Source organism: Protopterus annectens, chromosome 13.part0, assembly GCF_019279795.1.
Source record: "Protopterus annectens isolate FY-2018-M chromosome 13.part0, PAN1.0, whole genome shotgun sequence".
In the NCBI taxonomy this organism is placed as follows: domain Eukaryota; kingdom Metazoa; phylum Chordata; order Ceratodontiformes; family Protopteridae; genus Protopterus; species Protopterus annectens.
In genome coordinates, this window is record NC_056747.1 from 1,187,230,487 (window position 1) to 1,187,253,390 (window position 22,904).

The following is a 22,904-nucleotide window of genomic DNA, read 5'->3' on the forward strand; positions in this document are numbered from 1 at the left end:
AATAAAAGTTTCGATATTTGGCAGAACCTCTGATGGATATATGGCTCTTAAGAAGTGAATATCGGAAATTTCCAAACTGTGTGTGTTAAAAGGTGATCCAAACTATACTAGTAATGAGAAAAAAAGCAGATTTCTTGGGGTTACATGCTCTTTAACCCAGAGATAGAACACTATAGATGCAGGCCAAAAAGGGAAACCTAAGTGCTTGAGATTTTTATAACAGTCACTTCAGAGGGCACAGAAAGAAATGTCAGTGTGTTCAGTCTTCTGATAAAATGTTTCTTCTGCTTCTTCTTCCCTTGCCATAATGCTTGATAGCATGAGTATGCAAAAGTTGGCAAGCTACATAACTGGAAACTTCTATTCAGGCTATGTTGCCACCTGACTTTCATTTATTTATTTGCACTTAATGAAGTGAAGTGCATCCCATTTTCATGGATCAAGTATACAACACAAATGTTCCATTATCAAATTAAATAACCATAGTTCTTTTGATTTGTACAACTGTGCCCAAAGTAGTTTTTTATTTAAAACTTTCATGGACTTTAAAATATATTTTGAGAAATGCTCCTACACGTAAATAACCATTCTAAAAATAAAAAATCACTGTTAGAATGTTTTGTGAAAAAAAGACACCATATACTTACAACTTGTGACAACATGAATAACAAAAGAGTAAAAGGAAGACAACAATGCAACTTACATGTTTAACCTCAATACCGGAAGATTGCCAAATTCCAGTAATAACGGCCACACAGGTACAAAACGCACTCTCTAAAGCCAAGAATACAGCATCCATGGGACCAGATGACATCCCGGGCTGTGTACTACATGAACTACAATATGAACTGGCACCTCACCTAAGTGTCATGTTTAATCATAGCCTCACCTCAGGTTTCGTGCCCACTGAGTGGCGCAGAGCTATAGTTATCCCAATCCACAAGGGGGGATCCACCTTGGATCCCGGAAACTACCGTCCCATCAGTCTGACAAGCCTTATCTGCAAGGCCATGGAGCGTATTATCATGGAACTTATAAACAAAGACATTGGCAACCTTCAAACACTGGACCCCACCCAGTTTGGGTTTGTGAAGGGCCGATCTTGTCTCCTGAACCTGATTGACTTCTTTGAATCAGTCTCCAGAGCCATGGACAAGGGTAAGGTGGTCAACACAGCCTATCTAGACCTTGCCAAGGCCTTTGACACCATCCCCCACTCTGGAATCATAGATAAACTTACTAAGTTGGGCATTAATCCCTATGTCACCCAATGGGTTGCTAAATGGCTTAATGATAGAACCCACACTGTAAAAGTAGCCGACTCCAAATCCAGCTCCAGACAAGTGACAAGTGGAGTACCTCAGGGTTCAGTCCTGGGGCCGCTCTTGTTTGGCATCTACTTCTCTGAAGTACAGGTCAACACTAACGGACTCTGGCTAACAAAGTTTGCAGATGACTGCAAACTGGGAGCCATTATTGAATCCCCAAATGATGTGGATACTCTACAAAAGGGCCTTACAGAAACAGATGCTTGGTGCCAGAGCCATGGGCTCAAGCTCAATGCCAAGAAATGTATTGTTATCCCCTTTGGGAAAAAACATGTATCCATGAATTACCATATAGGTGGCAGTACACTAAACACAGAAAGTGTGATAGGAGACTTAGGGACACAGGTGGACAGTGGTCTCACCTTCGATAACCACATCGCCACAACAGTCAGGAAATCCTTCTATGTGGCACACCTCATCACGAAGGGCTTTTCATCCAGAAAAAAGGAGGTCATTGTCCCACTGTACTCATCCCTCATTAGACCCATTATAGAATACAATGCCCCATTTGGTATGTACCTCTCAAGACATCTGCAACAACTGGAAAGGCCTCAGAAATACCTCACTAAAAGAATCGCAGGCCTAAAGCAGATGCCCTATGCTGACCGCCTTAAAAAACAGCTATACTCTGCCGCATATCATCTACTCAGAGGCGATCTCTGCTTAACATACAAGGCCATGTCAAACCCAGAGCTGTTGGACATGCTACACTTAAAGAAATCCCAATCCCTCAGAGCTACACGCTCCAGGGATCTAAACCTTGTCATCACAATAAACAAAACATGTTGGAGGGATAGGTTCCTGACCCAGAGACTCCCCAGACTCTGGAATAGATTGCCCATACATGTCAAGCAGAGTGCCTATTTGGACCTCTTCAAGAGGAACCTTGACGATTGGATGGGAGAAAGGAAATTCACCCCAGGGATCACGTCAGTCGCCCTGCTAGACAGGGGTCCAGGAAAGTAAATAATGTGGGAAGAAATATTCAGGGAATTGTCATGGCTAGGCTTGTATAGGCCCTAGGGCTGATAGCCTAATACTAACCTATGAACCTATGAACCTTCCATCCTGCTATTTAACCAGCTTTTCGAAAGACAACTGATGTGTCAAGGAATATAATTCACAGTGGTACAAACAAAATGGCATGTCATACATAATGTGTGCATCTTTGTGTGTGTGTGTGTGTTTGGGGGGGGTCTCTTGCACTAGTGCACCACAAACACTTACTTGATGGTGAATACCACCATATAAAACTGATGTCACTTCACAACACCTTTATTTTGTCCACTGAAAATTTTATTTTAATAGCAATACAGTCTCAACTACTGACAACTAAAGCACTGTTAAGCACACCCAATAACTTACAAGTTATATTACACACACTAGACAAAAAGAAAATTAATAATGGGGCAGTGATAGGGTGTGTGTATGTTGTAACAACTCTTCTTCTCCTATTTGTTGCTGTGTACAATCTCCTACGAAACTCTGCTCTTTCTTCGATAAGGACTCTTGCAGCAATAGAAACAAACGTGGAGAAACTTGAAAAGTACTATTCCTGCAATCTAAAAGTTTAACAGAGAATTCCCCTGTCGGGCTGCCCTATCAAAACTGCATCAACTTCTGGATGAGGCATCTAACTCAGCATTTATGAACATGCCATGGAAACCCAAGTTACAGCTTTTTTATATCTTGGGCAGAAATCTTTTAAAATACATGGCAGAAAGGGAAGCCATTTAGCTGAATAAGCCCTGGCTGTAGTAATATATATATTTTTGTAACTGTCATCACAAAAATAAACAAAATGGGTAAGCTACTTAGATAAAGTTTGCTTAGCAACAAAAAGATACTGCCGTGCATGAAATAACTGATCTAACTTTCTAATGTCTTTAGCTCTCTTTATTATCTGCTAAAATCCTTCGCTTTTGAGATCTAGGAAAGGATAATGTTGGTATCAAAAAATAAAAAAAAATGAATGGTTAGTGTCCTTCAATGGTTTTCTTGTAGTTGAAAGGTAGCTGAAAGACATAAATAAAATTATTTTTCCTACAGCCTGCTCCTTTGTATTGAAAGAAAAAGCACAGACTAAGACCCAGGTGATCCATGACTGATTAGCAGCTTGAGAACTTACTAGAGCTAGCAGCGACCAGAGACCACATGGAAGCAATGGCTTGTGGGGGGGGGGGGGCAATCTTGTGAGGTGATGTCACCTGGGGAAGACAGAGGTGGCCCCCACTGACACCCATTACAAGACAAATCCTCAAGCATGTTAGTGAGCATGCAATGTAGAGATTACGGCCAAAAGGTGAAAAGGAAACTACACTTGTGCAAGCTGAACTTACGGTAACAGTAGATGTTTGAATAATCACTGCTGCAGTAGCCTTAGCTATACTGGTTATACCATGCCAAGGATAGAACAGCTAGCCAGCTTCCAAAGCTTCAGGGCACAAACCATGTGCCCAAACCATCAAGCAACTCAAGCTGAGATGACTAAAAGACAAGTTTGGGCGTGAAACCCTTCAGTGCTTTCCTGCCAGCGTAGAGAGGGTGGCTGAGCCCTGAAACAACAATGCTAGGAGCACCAAAAAATTAAATCTCCACACTCTGGTATAAAAAAACACACCAAAAAACAAGGGGGAATGGAGGAATGGAGTGGCTGCTGCAGCAGTGATCATTCAAACATCTACTGTTATGGTAAGTTCAACTTACGCAACTGTACTATGTTCATCATATTGATCATTGCTGCAGTAGCCTTAGCTATAGGGATAGATTATCTTAGCTAGCTACATTTGGGAGGTGGAAGAAGAAGAGTCCAGGAGCCCCTGGAGAATGATCCTAGCAAAGCTTGATCTTGACCTAGAAAAAGAATTAAGGTTATACTGCTTTATAAACGTATGTACAAAGGACTAGGCAGCAGCTTCTAGAATACTTCTAGAATCTAACCTTTTCCAAAAAGTTACAGATGAAGTCACTGCCCTGGTAGAGTGGGCCTTGACCCTGCCTGGAATAGTTTTAGTTATGGAGAATATAACAAAAGGTAATAGCCTTAAACAATCATTGTCTGTTTTGACACAAGCTGCCCCTTCTTCTTACCTTACACAAGAAATGATCAATTGATCCAAACATCTGAAAGATTTAGTTCTGTCAAGATAGTACCCAAGTTGTCTGTGCACATCCAAGCTATGGAGTATCCTTTCTCCCTCATTTTAATGTTCATGAAAGAAAAACAGAGACATGGATAGTTTGGCTTAAAGTGGATTTGGATACTACTTTTGGCATAAAAGAAGGCTTAGTTCTCAAAGAAACCCTGTACCTATGGAAAATGAGATAGAGATGACTTACCATAAGAGCTAGGAACTCGGATACTCTTCCTGCAGAAGTCAGAGAAATCAGTAAAACTTTTTTCCATGTTAAGAACTTCAAGTCAGACAGATTAGCTGGTTCAAATGGATCCATTACTGGCGTCTCTAATACAACATTAAGTTTCCAAGGAGGGGACACTGTTTTTCCTAGAGGCCTCTTACGCAAACCCCCTTTCAAGAACATTTTGACATGAGACTGCATTGAAAGAAGAGGATCCTTGAGCACACATGCTAAAATGGATGAAATATGAACCCTGACAGAATAACTCACACAAATATTAGTAAACCAGAGAACAACTGCCCCTGAATGGGTGCTGCTAATATTGTTGGCACCAACAAAAAAAAAAAGTTTCCATTTGCTATTATATGATTTTCTAGTAGCAGTCTTTTTTGCCTCCATTCATACCTACTACACGCCCTCAATAAAGAGGCACCTAAAAAGAATTAAAACCCTATCATTCAGGCAGTCAACTGAAGAGGATTGATGTTGGGGTATATCAAACACCTCTGTTCTTATGTGAGTATATCCAATCTGTGAGGAAGCTTGCAGTAATTGCCCTTGGCCATTTCAAAAAGAAGTTGAGAACCATGGTCGCCTGGATCAGAAGGGAGTCATCACAATGATCTTGGGGAATTCCTTCTGAATCTTCAGAAGTACCGTGGTTATCAGTGGAAAGGGTGGAAAAGCATACATGAATATTCCTGCCCAAGGAAAAGAGAAAGGATCTGTCTTCCAGGTCTTCTTGCATGGAGTTTTGGAACAGAATCTTGCCAGCTGATTGTTCAGAGTAGAGGCAACAAGTCTACTTTTGGAACTCCTCACAGATGATATAGTTTCCACTCATGAGGGTCTGCCATGGCCCTGCTCAGCTTGTCTGCCACACAGTTTTGCTCTGATGGAATGTAGGATGGTTGTAAAATAAGACTGTGCTGTGAAGCTGCATCCCAAGATAACATGGCTAGTCTGCAAACAGGATACGACCTGGTTTCCCCTTGCTTACTGATGTACCACATGACAGTGGTATTGTCTGGAACCACTTGACGAGGTCCAGGAAACCAAAGATGGTTCAGAGAGTTGAGTGCCTTGATTAGGGAAAGCATCTCCTCGATGCTTGCATCTGTCCTAATTAATTACTGTAAGAACTGTTTCATGCTGTCTGGCAATTATTTATTATTCAAACAGCATAACACAATGTGTGAGAGATGTACATATATAATATCCTTGGAGGCAAACATCTAATATACAGTAAACTAAGACACCAAAGTCAGCAAAAGTATACCATACATCACACCTCTCCAAGGCCATCCCAATACACATAATCCATCTTGTGGAGAGGTTATATAGATTAACTTGCCTAAACCTCAAAGACCTCCAAAACACAACACAGGTATAAAGTGCACTCGCCATATTAACCTACTTCCACACATAGTACAGGAGTTCTAAAGTCCCTGATGCTGAGCCCATAGGGCAGGCAATGACCCAACCAAACATACTGATTAAAGGTGATTCCATTGTAAGACATACAGATGCGCAAAAAACAACCAAAGCAGCGTAGAATAAATAAAAGAAACCACAAAACAACAAACAATTCCACTGAAGCCAGTAAAAGAAACAGTCTCCAACAGTGGTTTAGGTTAACTAAGTGATTTTGTTTGTTTAATATATTCTTGAACTTCTTCAGAGATAAAAATACATAATCATAAGTAACATTTAAAAATGGAATCATGACATCACATGACCCACTTGAGCCGATCAATCTTGTGAACAACTTGTAAATTTAAAGGAACACTGTATCTAAAATCATACTTAATGAACCAAGTAATGAACTCATGCAGTGAAACTTTGTGAAGCAATAAATGCATCAAAATTATACCACTCAATGCTCTATGTATTGTTTAGTTAGAAAAAGACTTTTGAACAGCACAAATCATTTCATAGTTTTTGTGTTAACAGAAATAATTTTATATTAATAGAATTGTTAAGCCCAGGAAGTTTATCTGCCCATAATCTTATGTGCCAACTGGACTCATGGCATTCTAGTAGGACATTATAGTTTCCAACAAATTTGTCCAGACTCACTGAATCCAGTACAAAGAACTGAAATTTTCTGACGTTTGGACAAGTGAGGGAATGCTTAGCTAGAGTGCTGCCACTGTCATTTTTCTTAATGGCTAAACAGTGTTCATACACTCTCCTAGCTAGCTTCCTCACAGTTTTTCCTGCATAAAATCCAGAGCAGGAATCACAGTTGGCCAAGTACACCACTCCCTGTGAATTGCAGTTGTACTTGTCTCTAGCCCACAAATGAAGATCTAGTGCCATATATATATATATATATATATATATATATATATATATATATATATATATATAAAATCTCTGAACTGTTTGATATGAAGCAACACTGCTTACATTTTCCACACTTGTACGTGCTAAAAGAGTTCTGTGTGTTCGATGGTCTTCTATGCTGACCTCCTAACAAGGATTTTATATTCTGACTCCTTTTAAAAGTCAACGAGGGACCTGCCCACTGAATCTTTGATAAATCCATATTACCCAAAATTATCTTCCAGTTTTCTTTTAACACACCTCATAACCTTTTTGGATAAACCAATATCTCCACAAAATAAGTTTAAACCCATTACCACATGAAGAAAGGGATAGTAAAAGGCCAATTTATAAGACTCAGCAGAATCACTAGTGAGGACATGATCTTCAAAGAAGATGATGAGGTTGAGGAAAAATGACATCAGATAAAGAAGTTATGTACTCACCATAACATTCCATCTATGTTGTCCATTTTCATTCTTCTCCAACCTTCCCTCCTTCCCCTATACATGACTGTGAAAGACCTGATAAATATGTCTTTAGGAATTCAGTTCCTATTTGAGCCCCTGAACTATTTCCTATCTGTTTTGAATCTGTATACAGAGCTAGATATACTATACTATGTTAGCAGCAAACTCGATCTGAGGTGATCCATGAGAATGAGGCATTATGGGCAGGGGAGGAGCTCAAGAATCAGATCCTAGGGCTATAGAAAGCAGCCGAGTCAGCTCCAAGGTTCGGATCCGAACCCACAGGTTGAGGAACGAATGAAAATGACAACATCAGCTTCCTTGTTAGAAGGTCAGCAAAGAAGACCATTGAGCACACAGAACTCTTTTGGCACCTACAAATGTGGAAAATGCAAGCTAGGCCATGACTTAGCCATCCTGCAGGAAGGCATGTCCCAAATAAATACCTGGTGTCAAAATCATGGTCTGAAACTAAATACCAAAAAATGCATTATTGTATCCTTTCATAAGTCATCTACCCCACAGAACTACCACACTGACAATATACCCCTAAGAGATGACCCATTTGTTTGAGATTTGGGAACTTATGTGGTCAGTGACCTGACTTTTGACCGGCATGTGTCTACTGTTGTAAGAAAGTCCTTCTATATTGCACATCTTCCAAAATAAGGGATTGTGTCTAGATGTAGGGATGTCACTGTCCCCCTTTACGCAACCCTCATTAGGCCAATAATTGAATATAATGCCACTTTTGGCACGCATCTGTCCAGACACATTCAACAACTGGAGATATATTACTAAAAAAGATATGAGGCCTAAACTACATGTCCTACATGGACTGACACAAAGCCCTGTCATTTTACTTGGAATCCTACAGACTACTAAGAGGTGACCTGTGTCTGGCATACAAGACATCCTCTGACCCATTACTGATGGATTTATTGAACATCAGCAATGACATCAGAAATGCTCAATCTAGGGATCGAAACCTCTTCTACAACATCAACGGAAGAGTTTAGAGTGACAGGTATATTTTGCACAGGATACCACTGCTATGGAACAGACTCCTTATCACATAAAACAAAGTACCTCCCAGTCCATTTTCAAATGCAACTTAGATCTATGGATGGGAAACACAAAATTTACATAAGGACTGTCCCGTGTACTACTAATGGGCAGATACAGCTCCTAAATGCTTTATCCCAAGCATGGATCCGCTCAAGTTATCTATGATCACAGTTATTCTCATTGATAACCAAATGGGATAGGCTACTTCAAGCACAAAAAGGGAATTTGGCTGGGCTTAAAATGACTTGCAAGGGCAGCTAGCCTGGTACTTATCTATGAACCTATCTCCTTGGTGTCCCACACCCCCTGCACTTTTTCCCACCTGAAACTGCTCCCCAAGTAAAGTCCGAAGCATCTGTGGTGACAGACTGCTTTGGAGCAGGGAAGGAGAAGGGGAGACCTGGATTTAAGGATATCTGTTGCCTTCACCAAAAGATTTATCTTCTGACAAACCCTATCACTGAGATTTGAAAATAAAAAGGGTGTAGATGTTGGGATCAAAGAGATCTCAGATACCACTGTATCTTTCTCATGTGCAGTCTTGTCAGGGTTATCATGAGAATAACAGATACTATGAGACCCAAAATCCTGAGGTATTCCTTTGCGGTGACCAAAGTCTGACTAGAAAATCTTAGAAGTACATCTAAATAAAGACTATTTTCCCTGTGGAAGAAAGGCTCTTTGAACTGAGGTGTCTAGTTGATATCCCAGGAACAAAATCCTGTTTGAGGGAGTCAAGAAAGACTTTTGAATGTTCCCTTGGAATCCCAGGTTGCTTAAAAGATCTCTCACCCAAGAAAAGAGACTCTGCAAAGATAAGCAAGTCTCCTAAATAAAAAAACAATGTGGACAATGTTGATACCCTGTGTCTTGCAATGAACTATCGCTGAAGCTAGGCAATTTGTGAGCATACTTGGTGTGCTGAATAGTCCAAAGAGAAAGGCAGATAACTGATAATATTTTCCAGACACACAAAACTTTAAGAAACATCTGAAGTTTGGATGAATAGGGGTGTGATGATAAGTATCTTTTAAGTCTAGTGTAACCAGAAAATTTGAAAGGGGAAGAAGAGGTGACAGGTTGTGAAGTGACATCATTTTGAATTTGGGTACTACCACAAACAGATTCAGGACAGAAAGAAAGATCCAGAACTGGTCTCCAATCATTTTAATTCTTTGGCACTAGGAACATCCTTGAATTAAAACCTTGCCTCACCTGGAAAGAAGGAATTGGTTCTATCACTCCTTGGGGCAGCATGTGAGGAAGAACAGGTGGAAGTCATTCAGTTTAATTGGACTGTCCTTGGTTTTGGAAGGTTTGCGACTTAATTTTGGAACCCCCTTGCCATTTCTTCCTAAATGTCTGTTTACCTGAATTTTTCTGAAACTGTTTATTCTGTTTTTTTTTTATTTTTTTTGCCAAAATTGAATGAGGAGATGAAATATCCCTTGGACAATCTGGAAAAGGAGGGCTGAAAAATCTAAGAGATTCCTTGGATCAGCTTTTCCCTTTCATCACTCTTTTTGATCATCTCTGCAGTACAGCAGCCAAACACTAAATCTCTATTCAATGGAGAATTTAAAATCACATTTTTATTATCTGGGAGGTTCTGAGAATGCAACCAATACAAAACCCCTCAGAACAGTACCAGTGGCCATAGCCCTGAAAGAAGTATCAACACAGTCATATAGACACTGCAAACAATCAGTAGTGACCTGTATAATAGAAGAAATTAAGGTATTTAAAGTAGATTTTCCCCACAAGAAGAAACTGCAGTTACACAAATTCCTCATGCTTTCACAATTTGTCAGAACAAATTCAAAATTCTGAAAATCAAAGCTGTGGAAGTATATCATTTTTCCCCCATATTTATCAATAATTTTCCCATCCTTATCAGAAAGAGTAGGACTGGAATTAACTAAATGTTTAGCAGTAGTGGGATAAACTAAAGCTACAGCTGCTGGATCAGACTTGGGAATAGTGTACAAAAATTTAAAAGACTGAGGAACTTTATACATCCTATCTGGCTTTTTAGGGGCAGGTGGCTATCAGGAAAATAGGAGGATGTAACACACACATCCTCTAAAGCAGACAGAACAGGAGGAATGGATGCAGGTTCTGGAAAATCTTTCTGTAACAACTCATAGTATCTTTTGAGGGACTGAGAAAACTTCCACTGAAATTGTCGGCACATTCTAGCAAGAGACTCAGAGAAAAAGAAAATCCCACAGGGAGAATCAAAAACTGAGCTCTCCTCTGAGTCTGAATCAGAAATTCGAAGAAAAAAAACCTGTAACCGTCCCTGCATATTCCTGTTTCAAAATCGTGAGCCTCTCCACGAACAGGAATCCCTCTTTCTTTTACTACAAATTACTTTACAAGAAGAATCATAGCCTGAATAATACCCTGAGCCAGATCTAGTAAACTACTCCTATCCAAAGAAATTTGAGGAGGAGCATACATGCTTGGTCTTCTGTTTCTTTCTGACAGGACAAATGGGCCAACCTTGTTACTAACAGCAGCATCTACTTCCCCAGGAATGGGCACAGCATTCTGACACAACAGGGAAATCTCCCGTTCCCTCTCCCAGGAAGGACAAAAGTGTCTCTTCCTTGGCCACTGAGGGGACCCCCAAAACCGGAGAGGAAGTGGCTAACTCCAAGTATATAGTGGCTCTAGGTGTTCCACCAGAGTGATATGGGATAAAAAATGAGTGGTCTGGGGTACAATAAAAGGCTAGAGCAGAGTCAACCACCTGTGGCTGAGGCAAATTGTTAGCCTGTTGTGGTGGCAAAGGTGTTTGTTTAATTTTTTTTCTTTTTGTGGCTGGAAAAAGAACTGACCATAGACCAGTAGTACAACTATGTGTTTTATGTAGGAAAGTACTACAAACAAAAGAAAGGCATTGCTATGGGACTTGCTATGGCCCTCCGGTTATTCCAATTTGGTCATGGCAATTGAGAGTACTTGTTTGCATATAATTCAGGGCACTGTTAAACATTAAATTCTACAAATAACACACACAGATAATATCTTCCATATATGTTGGCCCTGGAGTTCTTTTTGCTTTTTATTAATACAAGGGTGCTTTTTTTCTAATTTGTTAGTACCTATGATTTCAAATAAAATATTTTATCATTAACATTTTAAAGCAGAAGAAAGCTTGAATACTAAGATTCATCAAATATATGTGATGAGTAACAACTACTTAAACTGCACTAATATGCAGTAATATTTTTCAAAAGAAAAAAATGAGTGCTTGTAAAGTGTTTTCTACCCCAATTCTACTGCTGTGTTAATTAGAGTGTTTGCTTAAATGTATCTGCATAATCCTCAGAACAACTTTAAGCTATTTTGTTTGAGGATATCTTACTCTGTACATATTGTGTAACTGCCCTATAATATGCATTTTTCATTATGACCTATACTATGTATCGCTGTATCTGTGATATTTGTATTGTATTATGTTTATTGGAGCTTTGCTCCCCGGGCCTCCACTGAAAATGGGTTCTATGGGCCCAGTGGACTTCCCCGGTAATTAAACTGGAAATAAATAAATAAATAAATAATGCACTCAAACTGGCTTAAGGAAATATATTCAAGGGGCACGTCATTACAATTAGCAGGCTCACTGCAGAGAACTAAATATATCAGAAAGAACATCAGTTACTACAAAGAATGTTTTTGATAGGTGTTATCCCTTACCATTAATTAGAAAAATAAAATCATGAGGTAACATGCAACACTAATACTTTATAAAAACACACATTTTGGCTAAACCAACATATATTCCTGAAGACATGACAAATGTGAGCAACAAAGACAGCAATAAACATTTGGCTATGGTCATGTCATAGTCTATAAATACTAATACTATTAAGGATATAATATATAATAACTCATATATTTTCAGTAGTGACAGTCTTCTTAACCAGCTGGGATTAAAATATGTCTATGTTTTAAAATAACGGCTAGAAAGAAATGTTTCAGAGAGCTCAGAAATTCCAATATGTGTACATCTACACAGGTTCATAGGTTATTAAAAGGCATACTTCCCAGAAGGCCATATTCCCAACAGCCCCAAAGGACTGTATGGTTAAGTGACTTGCTCAGGGTCACACAGTAGGCAAATGATGACAAAGGGAATCAAACCACGTACCAAATGAAGAAGCTTGTTCTTGTTAACAATTCACTGCCTTAATTCTCTGCACTAGCTGCCAGTCCACAATGTAAGCCCACTGGACACAAGCATACCTTTTCAGGGGCAGCCCAGGAACACTGTCTGGGTAATTAACCTTTTTAGCATCACCAAACAAGCAGATGGAGGTGAAAGGAATCAAACCCTATACTACTGACTACAGAAAACTGCTTATTAATAGCTCAGGCTCTTAATCCATTGCACTAACTGCCAGATATGTGTTGATTTATTAGATACTATTTAAATTCAGGCCTGAACTTGCAGCAGTCTGTATTGTTAGTGAGGTAGTGATGGAGAGATTACCATCATTTCCAAGTTAGAACTGAGAAGGTGTGGTCTGAACACTGCAAATTTGTAGCAGGGGTTTGACTTGAAGGATCACTAGCAGACTGTCTTCCGAGGCTGTAGATAGGGGTGAAAGAAATAAAGTTCATTGCTAGAGGAGCTGGGATGACTTGATGGGGTATCTGGAAGAGTAGCAGCCCCAGAGGAGGCTGGCTCTGGCTTGTAATGGGAGAGTGTGACACAATGTCGTTCATGGCATGGGGAGTTAGTGATGAAGTCGCATATTTTATTTGATAATGTCTGTAGAGCTGAAGTGTTTTTGTTGAAGGTGGAAGTGAATAAAGGTAGTGCATATTTTATTAGCTCAAGTAGTACATAGTTGCCTTTGGCTGACCTAGCAGGGACTCAGATCATTTGTGAGATTGTGTTGGCGAGAATAAGAGATAGCTAATTTTTGTCCTTATTTTTTAATGTGTTCCTGGAAGTCAAGGGATTGGTCAAGCCAAACACCTAAGTTTCTGAATGAGGTGGTTGTTTCATTGACAGAGTTGTCAAGGTTGAAAATGTTAATACAGGTAGAGAGTCTTTTCTTATTTACAGAGAGCATTAACTTGGTTTCCTTAGTCTTAAGAAGATGAAGTTGCGGTGGTACAGCGGTAGCGTTGTTGCCTCATAGCAAGAGGTTCTCCTGTTCGATTCTTGGCTGGAGTGCCTTTTGTGTGGAGTCTGCATGTCCTTCCCGCAGTCGAGTGGCTTCCGAAAGACATGCGTGAATGGGTGTGCCTTCACTGAAGGTTGGGTGTCGGGCTAACTCGGCACCATAAAAATCTACTGCCAATCATTAGTGGACTGGAGTTCCGCTGTGGTGACCCCTAAAAAACCCCTAAAAGCCGAAAAGACAAACAGTGTTAAGAAGATGACTTTTGCTATAAACCATTTGTTTAGTGCAAGAAGGTCATCTTGTAGTTTTTTCTGGATGACATGATGTGACGGATTAGATCTATAGATGATCATGTTGTATGCAGATAGAAGGAACACTGGAATGAATATAAATGTTATGGGTAATATTCTGACAGTCCCAGGCACTATTAACTGTTTATCAAAAATATGGTCTGTATATCCATTTTGCAGAACCTATCCAGCTTTTTCTATAGGAAAGACCACACAACATCCTCAATTTAAAATACATGAGCATTTTTATGACTATTGCACTCAACAGACATTATAAGGTTTGCACTCTTTTAACGTTTTTTTCTTTTTCTATTACTGACTTTGCTATATCTAATCCTAGAGCTGACAATGTGCAGCATGCATTAGAACACAAACATAACTTTGGCAAGTTCATCTGGATGCATCTGCTCCATCTGGAACTAACAAAAGAATATATTTCAAAGCTACCTTAAATAATTGGAGACTTAAACAATGAATTCATATTATTTATTATCTTTTTATTATGGGTTTAACGTCTATGATAAATGCTTACAACTCTGACTCCTATAGTATTTTGTAGTCATTCACTGGTTGCATGTACATCAGAAGATTATTTTTTTTACATATTATTTTAAATTCTCATTTTATGCCAAAATCCTTACTATGAGTGAATCTGCTTGGACTACAGCTGCTTAGTTTCTTCAGGTGTCTCTGCTGGTATTGTTTTAATTGGATTTGTTTTAAATGACTGAGGAGAGCTGCAGACATACTTTGATATTTATTAACATTTTGCAACTGCCATGCCAAGACTTCCCTCTGAATGTAAGGGATTTTACTAAAAACACATGTGGCAACATTATGTCATGAATAATAGGGGTTTATCTAGAAATACATTTTGAGATGCTGTGTAACAGCAAAAGCCTAACATTTGAAAATGCTACAACTGAATAACATGCAGTGCTGAAGTGTTTGTTGTTTTTCCTCTCCAGACCTGGAAAAATACAAAAGGAAAAAAAGACAAGAGAATAATAACAGCCTTTACTGTTTATCCCTCACCTTTAAAATAAGCTGTTAAAGGATACTTCTGCCCTCTTTCTGATGAATCCAGTAAGTACTGCAGCACGATTTTAAAACCTTGCTTAAATACTACATCAGAATTTACATTATGGGAGCCACAAAAAGGCATCCAAAATTCAGCTGCTTCAGTGAAAAATGGTTAATACTAAGGAAAAGCTGAACTCCTTGTCAATACAAGACAGGCTGATGTGACGTTATGTTACGAGAACTCAGTGGTCCTTCCAGGTATAGTGTTTGGTAAGAAGGTCTACATAACTATAAAACCTTGTGGCTTGATCTTAGCAGTCCTGGTCTACTGTGAAATATTTCATCAAAACAAGTTGTGCCACGGCTACAGTGTGACTGGAATAAAGTTTACATGTTAATAGACTACTATACACTCCAATGAGTGTAGTGTTTTTTTTTCACACTGTTGTTTCTTCAAACTGGAATGACCTCTGTGTAACGCCACTGGTGCCTGCTCTGGGTTTTTTCACCTTTCTCCACTGCTGTGTGACTTAGGATTTGTTACACATAAGTAGGCATCATAAGGAGATGCAGGGAGGCTTGAGTTCTGGAAAAATATTTTTTTTTCAGTAATGCTTCACAAATGTTAAAAATATCAATGAAGAGCAACTCACTCAATGGCGACTCAACTGAACATACGTAAAGCAAGTTAATGAAACAAAATAAAACATCAGAAAATAATAAATTATAGTGCATAAAATAGTAATCTGTAATGAATGGGAAAGGAAAAGAATAATCAGTTTTTAATGCATCAGAACGTCTAATGTCAAAACATTATCTTAAAGCAGTTAAACTACAAATGCATCTTGACCACTTGAAAATGCATTCATTACTCTAGAATGCACTCATTTACCAAAATCTTCAGTGAATTTCATTCACTAAGAAAAATAAATAAACCAGTCAGAACAACATTCCCTGAACAAGGAAAAAATAGCAGAAACTATTTTAAGTGGTGCACAGCCACCATACCCCAACTCCATCCCACCCAACCCAGAGTGGTGCGCTCCTGCACCTCCAATGTTATGTCTGAGATTGTTAAATGTTTGAGGAAAATGAGATGCTCCCAAAATGTCAGAGACCATACTGAGAAAGCATGTCTCATACCTTTGATTTTGTGATGAAATGATTATCTGAATAGGAACACCTTCCCCTTTACTTTTCATTATCAACCCCCACCCACACACCCAGACATACATTTTTTTTGTCTTTATGTATATTGCTGGTTACAGTTTTTTCTCTCTGTAGTCCAGTAGTGTATGTTACTGACTGCAACCCTTGTCTAACTCGAAGGTCACACAAAGTCAGGGATGAGGAAGAAAATGAGAAACAGCGTAACACTCACCTTCTCCCTTTTCTCAAAGTCTAATAAAGCAACTGGCCAGCTTTCCATTTAAGCCATTGTCAGCATCAACATCAGTGATCCCAATAATACTTTATTATGTTCGGTGAGATTTGTTAGAATTAAAATAAAAAAAGACTGCACATTTATCATGGTTTATATTTCTTCAGTAGTGTAACTGTATACTATCTATGAACTCACACTGTCTGGATCTGGGGACTATATTCTGGAAGATGGTGTAAATTTCCAACAGACTTGCAATACTCCTATTCAAGATAAAAATTATTCCCCTTTGTAAGGTTTCAGCAACTCCTGCACTCTGAAAATAAATCTACTCTCCAGGGGCAAAAAATACAAAATGAACAGCTTGTTAATTATTTTGCTTCACAAGAAACAACAGAACTACTTTAACATATACCTAGGAGGCTCATCACCGATTTCTTTACACACAAGTTCACCAACAATGTGCTTACTAAACAACAAAATAAATAAACTGCCTGTTCAGTGACTTGCAAACTGCACTTAAAATATGATGTAAGAGTAATTCAGTTATAGCCCGTTCACAACTGCTAAGGCAAAATAAAAAAAACTGCTTAAGGAAAGAACAGCATATTCAAGGTCTACTTGACCATCTGTGACCATTACAATCATAGTACAAGTGCTTTCAGCATTGTAGTCCTGTGTATAATGACTAAGTCAGTTTTTAATTAACATATTTATTTCTCTTTCTTGTTTTCTTTATAACATAAAATAAAAAGTAAATTTCTTGAAGGGCTGTTCTGCTAAACAAGCTCATATGAATTGACTCTAAACTGACTTACAAAATATGTACAGTAAGAATCACAAAGAATAATATCTCAAACAACAATGTAATGCTTTTCTACAAACTTCAACTTAACAGTATTAAACTACCTCAAGAAAAGTCATAACAACTTCCACAGTAGTCACTTGTTAAGGTGTGTTTGCACAGCCAGTCAAATGCATAACACTGACAATATGTCAACCTAACCTTTACTTCTTTCTGACTGACTTCCTACAGCTGCTTGTAAATTATTTTTAAGTAATGTGGAATAAATGTCATGTTGCCAGTTATGTGACCATGTTTACAAACTATCTCTTCTTCAAGTGGGGAGGGGCAGATTTACTACATGCAAAATAAAAAGCCGCAGACCTGCAGTAAAAGTTTGCTGATTCATGCAGTATTTACTTTTGTAAGTAGGGAGTTATTAATAAGAATTCATCACTCTATAAACTTTTCTGTTAAATACATACTATACTGACCCTCCATTTGTACACAAACAGCAATGAGGAAGACCCAAACCCTCCTAAGATCAAGTAAGCCAAACAGACAAAAAAAGGAACTTTTTAAACCCAGACACAACATCTATGTAAACCTCAAAAATAATTACCACTGCAATGTAATTAAATGTACATGTAATAAAAGTATTAGGAATATGGGATTATTTATATCAGTAACAGAAACTCACTTCTTCACTTCTCAAATAAACAAAGGTACTAGTGCTTAGGTATATTCTCAACACATGGTTAGTTAATAACTTTAAAGATCAGCATTTGTTCAAATGAAAATAGCTTATTCAAAAGCAATAGTTACTAAAATATATATTTGATATGCCTTTAGAGCACAGTAAATAAAAATTCCAGAAAAATATTTTTTAAGTCTTGGTTACAGACTGAATGTGCTGCTATGAAAATGGGTTATGCCCAGTAAGTGTTCTGATAAGCAAACAATTTAACATAAATAAATACATAACAGTGTTGACTAACCTGTACTGACTACAAGAATAAAAATGATATCATTTTGAGTATGAAACTATGTTTACTTCCATTTCTTTTACCACTGTTTCAGTTTCACGCTGTTCTCTGTAATAGTAAACATGATGTAAACCTGTATTAAAATAAAGGGTAGATGAAAGATGCCTCAAGGTGTCATTACTTTAATTTTATTCTGAAACATTCAGCACAGAAATAATCCAAAAACAATAAGAAATTTAATTTTAAAACTACTGCTTAATTTACATCACTTAGAAGAAACTTAATGTCTTACCTTGCAGATGACTGACTGCTGGCAAATACCAGAAATGTGACTTTTTTGAATTTTTTTTTTTTCTGCTGTCACATTGCAACAGAGATAAGACCATGGGGTGGCCCCAATTCTCTGTACAGGCCTACCCACAATAATTAAACTTTAATTATCTATTCCTGACTGTGTCGATGGCTGTCAAACCGACTCCTTATCAAACTGCACCAGCAACACCCAGCCTAACAATTCTTAAAACTAAATGGATGAGAAACTTTTTTACTCTGCCCTGCATATGTTTGTAGCAACACTTAGTGAATACTGTCAAATAACAGTCTGCCTGCATGCACCATAAATGATATCCACATCCTAATTAAAACAAAAATTGAACTGCATATCTTTCAGAAGCTTTCACATCATGAAAAGCGGATGTGCAAAAGTTTAATTCAATTTTTAAAAGAAAACATCTGTCGGTGCTTTTATACTTCTACTTCATTGCTAACACCATTACAATAAGCAGGAACATACCAGGGTAACAAAAGCCTTATGGAATATTAAAAATTATGACTATTTCTGCCATGATCTGCTTTTATGTCTGTCATCATAAATAGACCAAACAAATTCTCCCTCACTCACATACCACATTCATGGACCCCAAAGTCATCAGTTACGATTACAGAGTCCCAAGGGAAAAAGATTTCCACTGAAATTTTAAACTTTTGTTTTACTACAAGTTCAACCACAAAAGGAAGGAAGTATTAGAGGAACAAATATTTTGTGGCATAATAAAAACATAAGATGCATCACTGATCAGTATTAGCAAAAAACTACGGGCACTCATAAAATTGTCTAAGGCCAGCTTCGAGAGAAAAATTGCACAGGACACTAAGGATAATCACAAGGCTTTCTTTAGTTATGTTAGGAACCTGGGTGGTAATTCCCAGATATGCTCAGAATTAGTCCAAAATGACACAAAATACACTGAACCCACAGACATTGCCAACATCCTAGCTGACAGGTTCAGCTCAAACTCCCCCCCCCCACCAAAAGGGCAAATATCTATCCCAGCAGAGTGCTGCCCCCCTGCCATCTCAGATGCTCAGGTAAGAGCCGCCCTCTCCAAAGCAAAAAACACAGCATCAATGGGACCAGACGGTGTCCCGGGCTGCGTCCTACATGAACTCCAAGAAGAGCAAAACACAAACATAAAACTACTGTTCAATCTCAGCCTTACTACAGGATATGTACCCAAAGAGTGGCGTACAGCAATAGTGGTCCCTCTCCACAAAGGTGGTGCCTTGACGGACCCTGGAAACTATCGCCCCATAAGCCTGACTAGCTTGGTCTGCAAAGCTATGGAAAGGATCATCATGGACCTCATAAATAAAGATATTGGGGACCTACAGACACTGGATCCTACCCAGTTCGGCTTTGTTAAGGGCAGATCCTGCCTCTTAAACCTGGTTGATTTCTTTGAAACAGTCACCAAGGCCATTGACGAGGGGAAGGTGGTCCACACAGCCTACCTGGACCTCGCAAAAGCCTTCGATACAATACCCCACTCGGGCATTATAGATAAGCTCACCAGCTTAAATATAAACCCCTATGTCACTAGATGGATTGCAAACTGGCTCAAGGACAGAACCCACATGGTTAGAACTGCTGGAGCCATGTCAGACTCCAAACCAGTTACAAGTGGTGTCCCACAAGGCTCAGTCCTGGGACCTCTCTTGTTCGGTATATATTTCTCGGAGGTACAGGCCAGCACGGAAGGACTGTGGCTGACCAAGTTCACTGATGACTGTAAACTGGGCGCCATAATCGACTCTCCAGCCGACACAAGCATCCTCCAAAAGGGCCTCATAGAAACAGACAACTGGTGCCAGAGCCATGGCCTCAAGCTAAATGCCAAAAAGTGTATAGTCATCCCCTTTGGCAAAAACAAAGTGCCCACAAATTACCACACAGGTGGTAATCCATTAAGTACAGAAGAAGTAATTAGGGACCTGGGGACCCAAGTTGATAGCAATCTCTCATTTGACAACCACGTGGCCAAAGTGGCTAGAAAAACATTTTATATAGCCCACCTAATCATGAAGGGATTCACATCTAGATCAGGGGAGGTCATCATGCCTCTTTACTCATCCCTCATCAGGCCCATAATTGAGTACAATGCCCTTTTGGGATGTACCTTACCAGACACCTGCAGCAACTGGAAAGACCCCAAAAGTACCTCACCAAGAGGATCAAAGGGCTCAAACAGATGCCATATGCTGCCCGGTTGAAGAAACTCCAGCTCTACTCAGTGGCATACCGCCTGTTCAGAGGCGATCTGTGCCTGACGTATAAAGCCATGTCCAACCCGGAATTAATGGACATGCTGCACCTCAGAAAATCCAAATCCCATTGAGAACCTCAGCACTGAAATAAATAGGACATGCTGGAGGGACAGATTCATAACCCAGAGGCTCCCTTCACTCTGGAATAAAATCCCATTCCAGGTTAGGCAGAGTCCCTCATTGACTCTCTTCAAGAGGAATCTTGATGAGTGGATGGGAGATTGTAGGTTTACCCCGGGTATCACTTCTGTGTCACTGTTAGACAGAGGCACAGTATACTAACCTCGAAAAAGGGCATAGCAAAATAAATTTAAAATGGATGGCGAAAGCCAAGCACACTCTGGCTAGGCTTATAAATGCCCTAGGGCAGATAGCCTGGTATGAACCTATGAACCTATGTTTCTTCTCTGTCATTATCTGTTTTATGATTATCATCATAAATTAAATACTCCACAGGAGATCTCCTTCAACTTAATGCAGAGCTCCAAGTTTCTCACTTAAGTAAGTTAGTGATTACTACTTTTATCTACTATATTATCTGTTACAGGAAAGCACATTCACAAAGTCATACATACAGTCTGACTTCACTGAAACTGCTCTTCAGTCTGAGCAATCAACATATAGTTCAAAATTAACTCCCTTAAAACCATCAACTACTGTAAATCTAGTGTTTTCGGAGAGGTGCAGTGCAATACCTGAAGTTCTTGCAGGTATCAGCAGCAAAACTCTTTCTTTATCCTGTATGATTTGATCTTTTATAGCTACTGACAGCAACTTCACTGCCAGATATAATTTGTATGGCTCCCAAATATGCAACAAAATGTAGAAAGTTTAGGATTTTTGCATGGAAGTACTTATATATTTTTGTACCTCATGTCAAACTTTAGAGAATCTTAATGCAGGTAGATAACATTTGTTGAAGGTACAATGGTAAACAGTGGGTTACCCAAGAATGTGTTTTTTGGGAATGCAATGAATTGGTGGATTTTAAAAATTCCCTACCTAGTACTTTGTCGGAAATTTTGGAGAAGCAAATTATTACAACTAAGAAAATTATTCTTTTGAGCTGGGATACAGAAAATTAATTGCCTAGACATTGTGTGGTCTGTAAGAAATCAAAAATCTGTATGAAACTGTAAGATACTGTACTGAAGCTTGGATGACTGGAATGAATGTGTGTATCTTTTAATTACCCAGATCTATGCGAATAAGTGCCTAATATTTGTTTCTCATTTACGTGTGAAATCTTCTTCGTTACAGAATAAAAGTCTGCAAACAAAATCTGATGAAAGTGGTTTATTATGTAGTCGCAACATAAAGCAGAGGTAGATGTCTATAGCATCCAATTCAAATCTTAGTGTTCTTTAATAACTGTGCTGATAATCTGAAACAAACTGAACTGTAATGTCAATAGCTTCTGTATTATACTGTCCATAGCTTCTGTATTCACTATTGTTCATTTCTTCCTGAATGGCAGAATTAATACTAACTGACATTCTTCTACTGACTTCCATGGACTGCACTGCAATGACTTTCTGCGTTATCAGTCAGAACTAACTTACTGATTTCTGTGCTGATAATACCACAACTCTACATTTCCTACAAGTTCTACACACCTCTTTAACCTTGGTTCCCAAGCTTCATACTATCTAAACAAGATCTGTTTATACTCAATATACTGTACATTCTGTTAGCACATTTTATCTTTATCAGTCTTTTAGACTGAAGGATATTTCTTTGAGCTCATTTGTATCCTTCACTGAAACCTTCCGTTCTATTGAACTGCATTCACTGAAACTGCATTTAAATGTAAAATATAAAATGAAGACATAGGCCTGCTTTAATATGGCTGCATTTCTAGGCCTAAGCAAAGAGAATATTGTACTTATGTCTAACAAACTACATTTAAGGGAAACCTGATTTTATATGACCCTACTACGTTTAATGCTGTGGGCTGACAAAGAGCAATTAGAAAATGGAAATCAAAATCTAAAGCAAAGTAACAGAATTGGTGGATGTAAAGGAGATAAAAGAAGTAGATGTGGGTAATTTACAAAAGTAAAGGAGAAAACTACATACAAATAAATGGAATATGTAGGAATAATCCATGCAGAATGTTCAGGAGGAAGAGGAGGAGA

At 38.7% G+C, this 22,904-nt stretch overlaps 1 protein-coding gene across 9 annotated transcripts in view; it reads right to left on the reverse strand.

Moving 5' to 3' along the window:
* The window catches only part of MAPT (microtubule associated protein tau), a 1,213,302-nt gene that overhangs the window by 601,114 nt on the left and 589,284 nt on the right, over positions 1–22,904 (reverse strand). The window contains exon 1 of one of the 9 annotated variants that reach the window (XM_044055181.1): positions 18,175–18,197. The exons of the other annotated variants lie outside the window; for them this stretch is intronic. The gene's annotated coding sequence lies outside the window, so the exon portion shown is untranslated. Of the gene's footprint in view, positions 1–18,174; positions 18,198–22,904 lie in introns of those variants that run through there. 9 annotated transcript variants of the gene reach the window in all.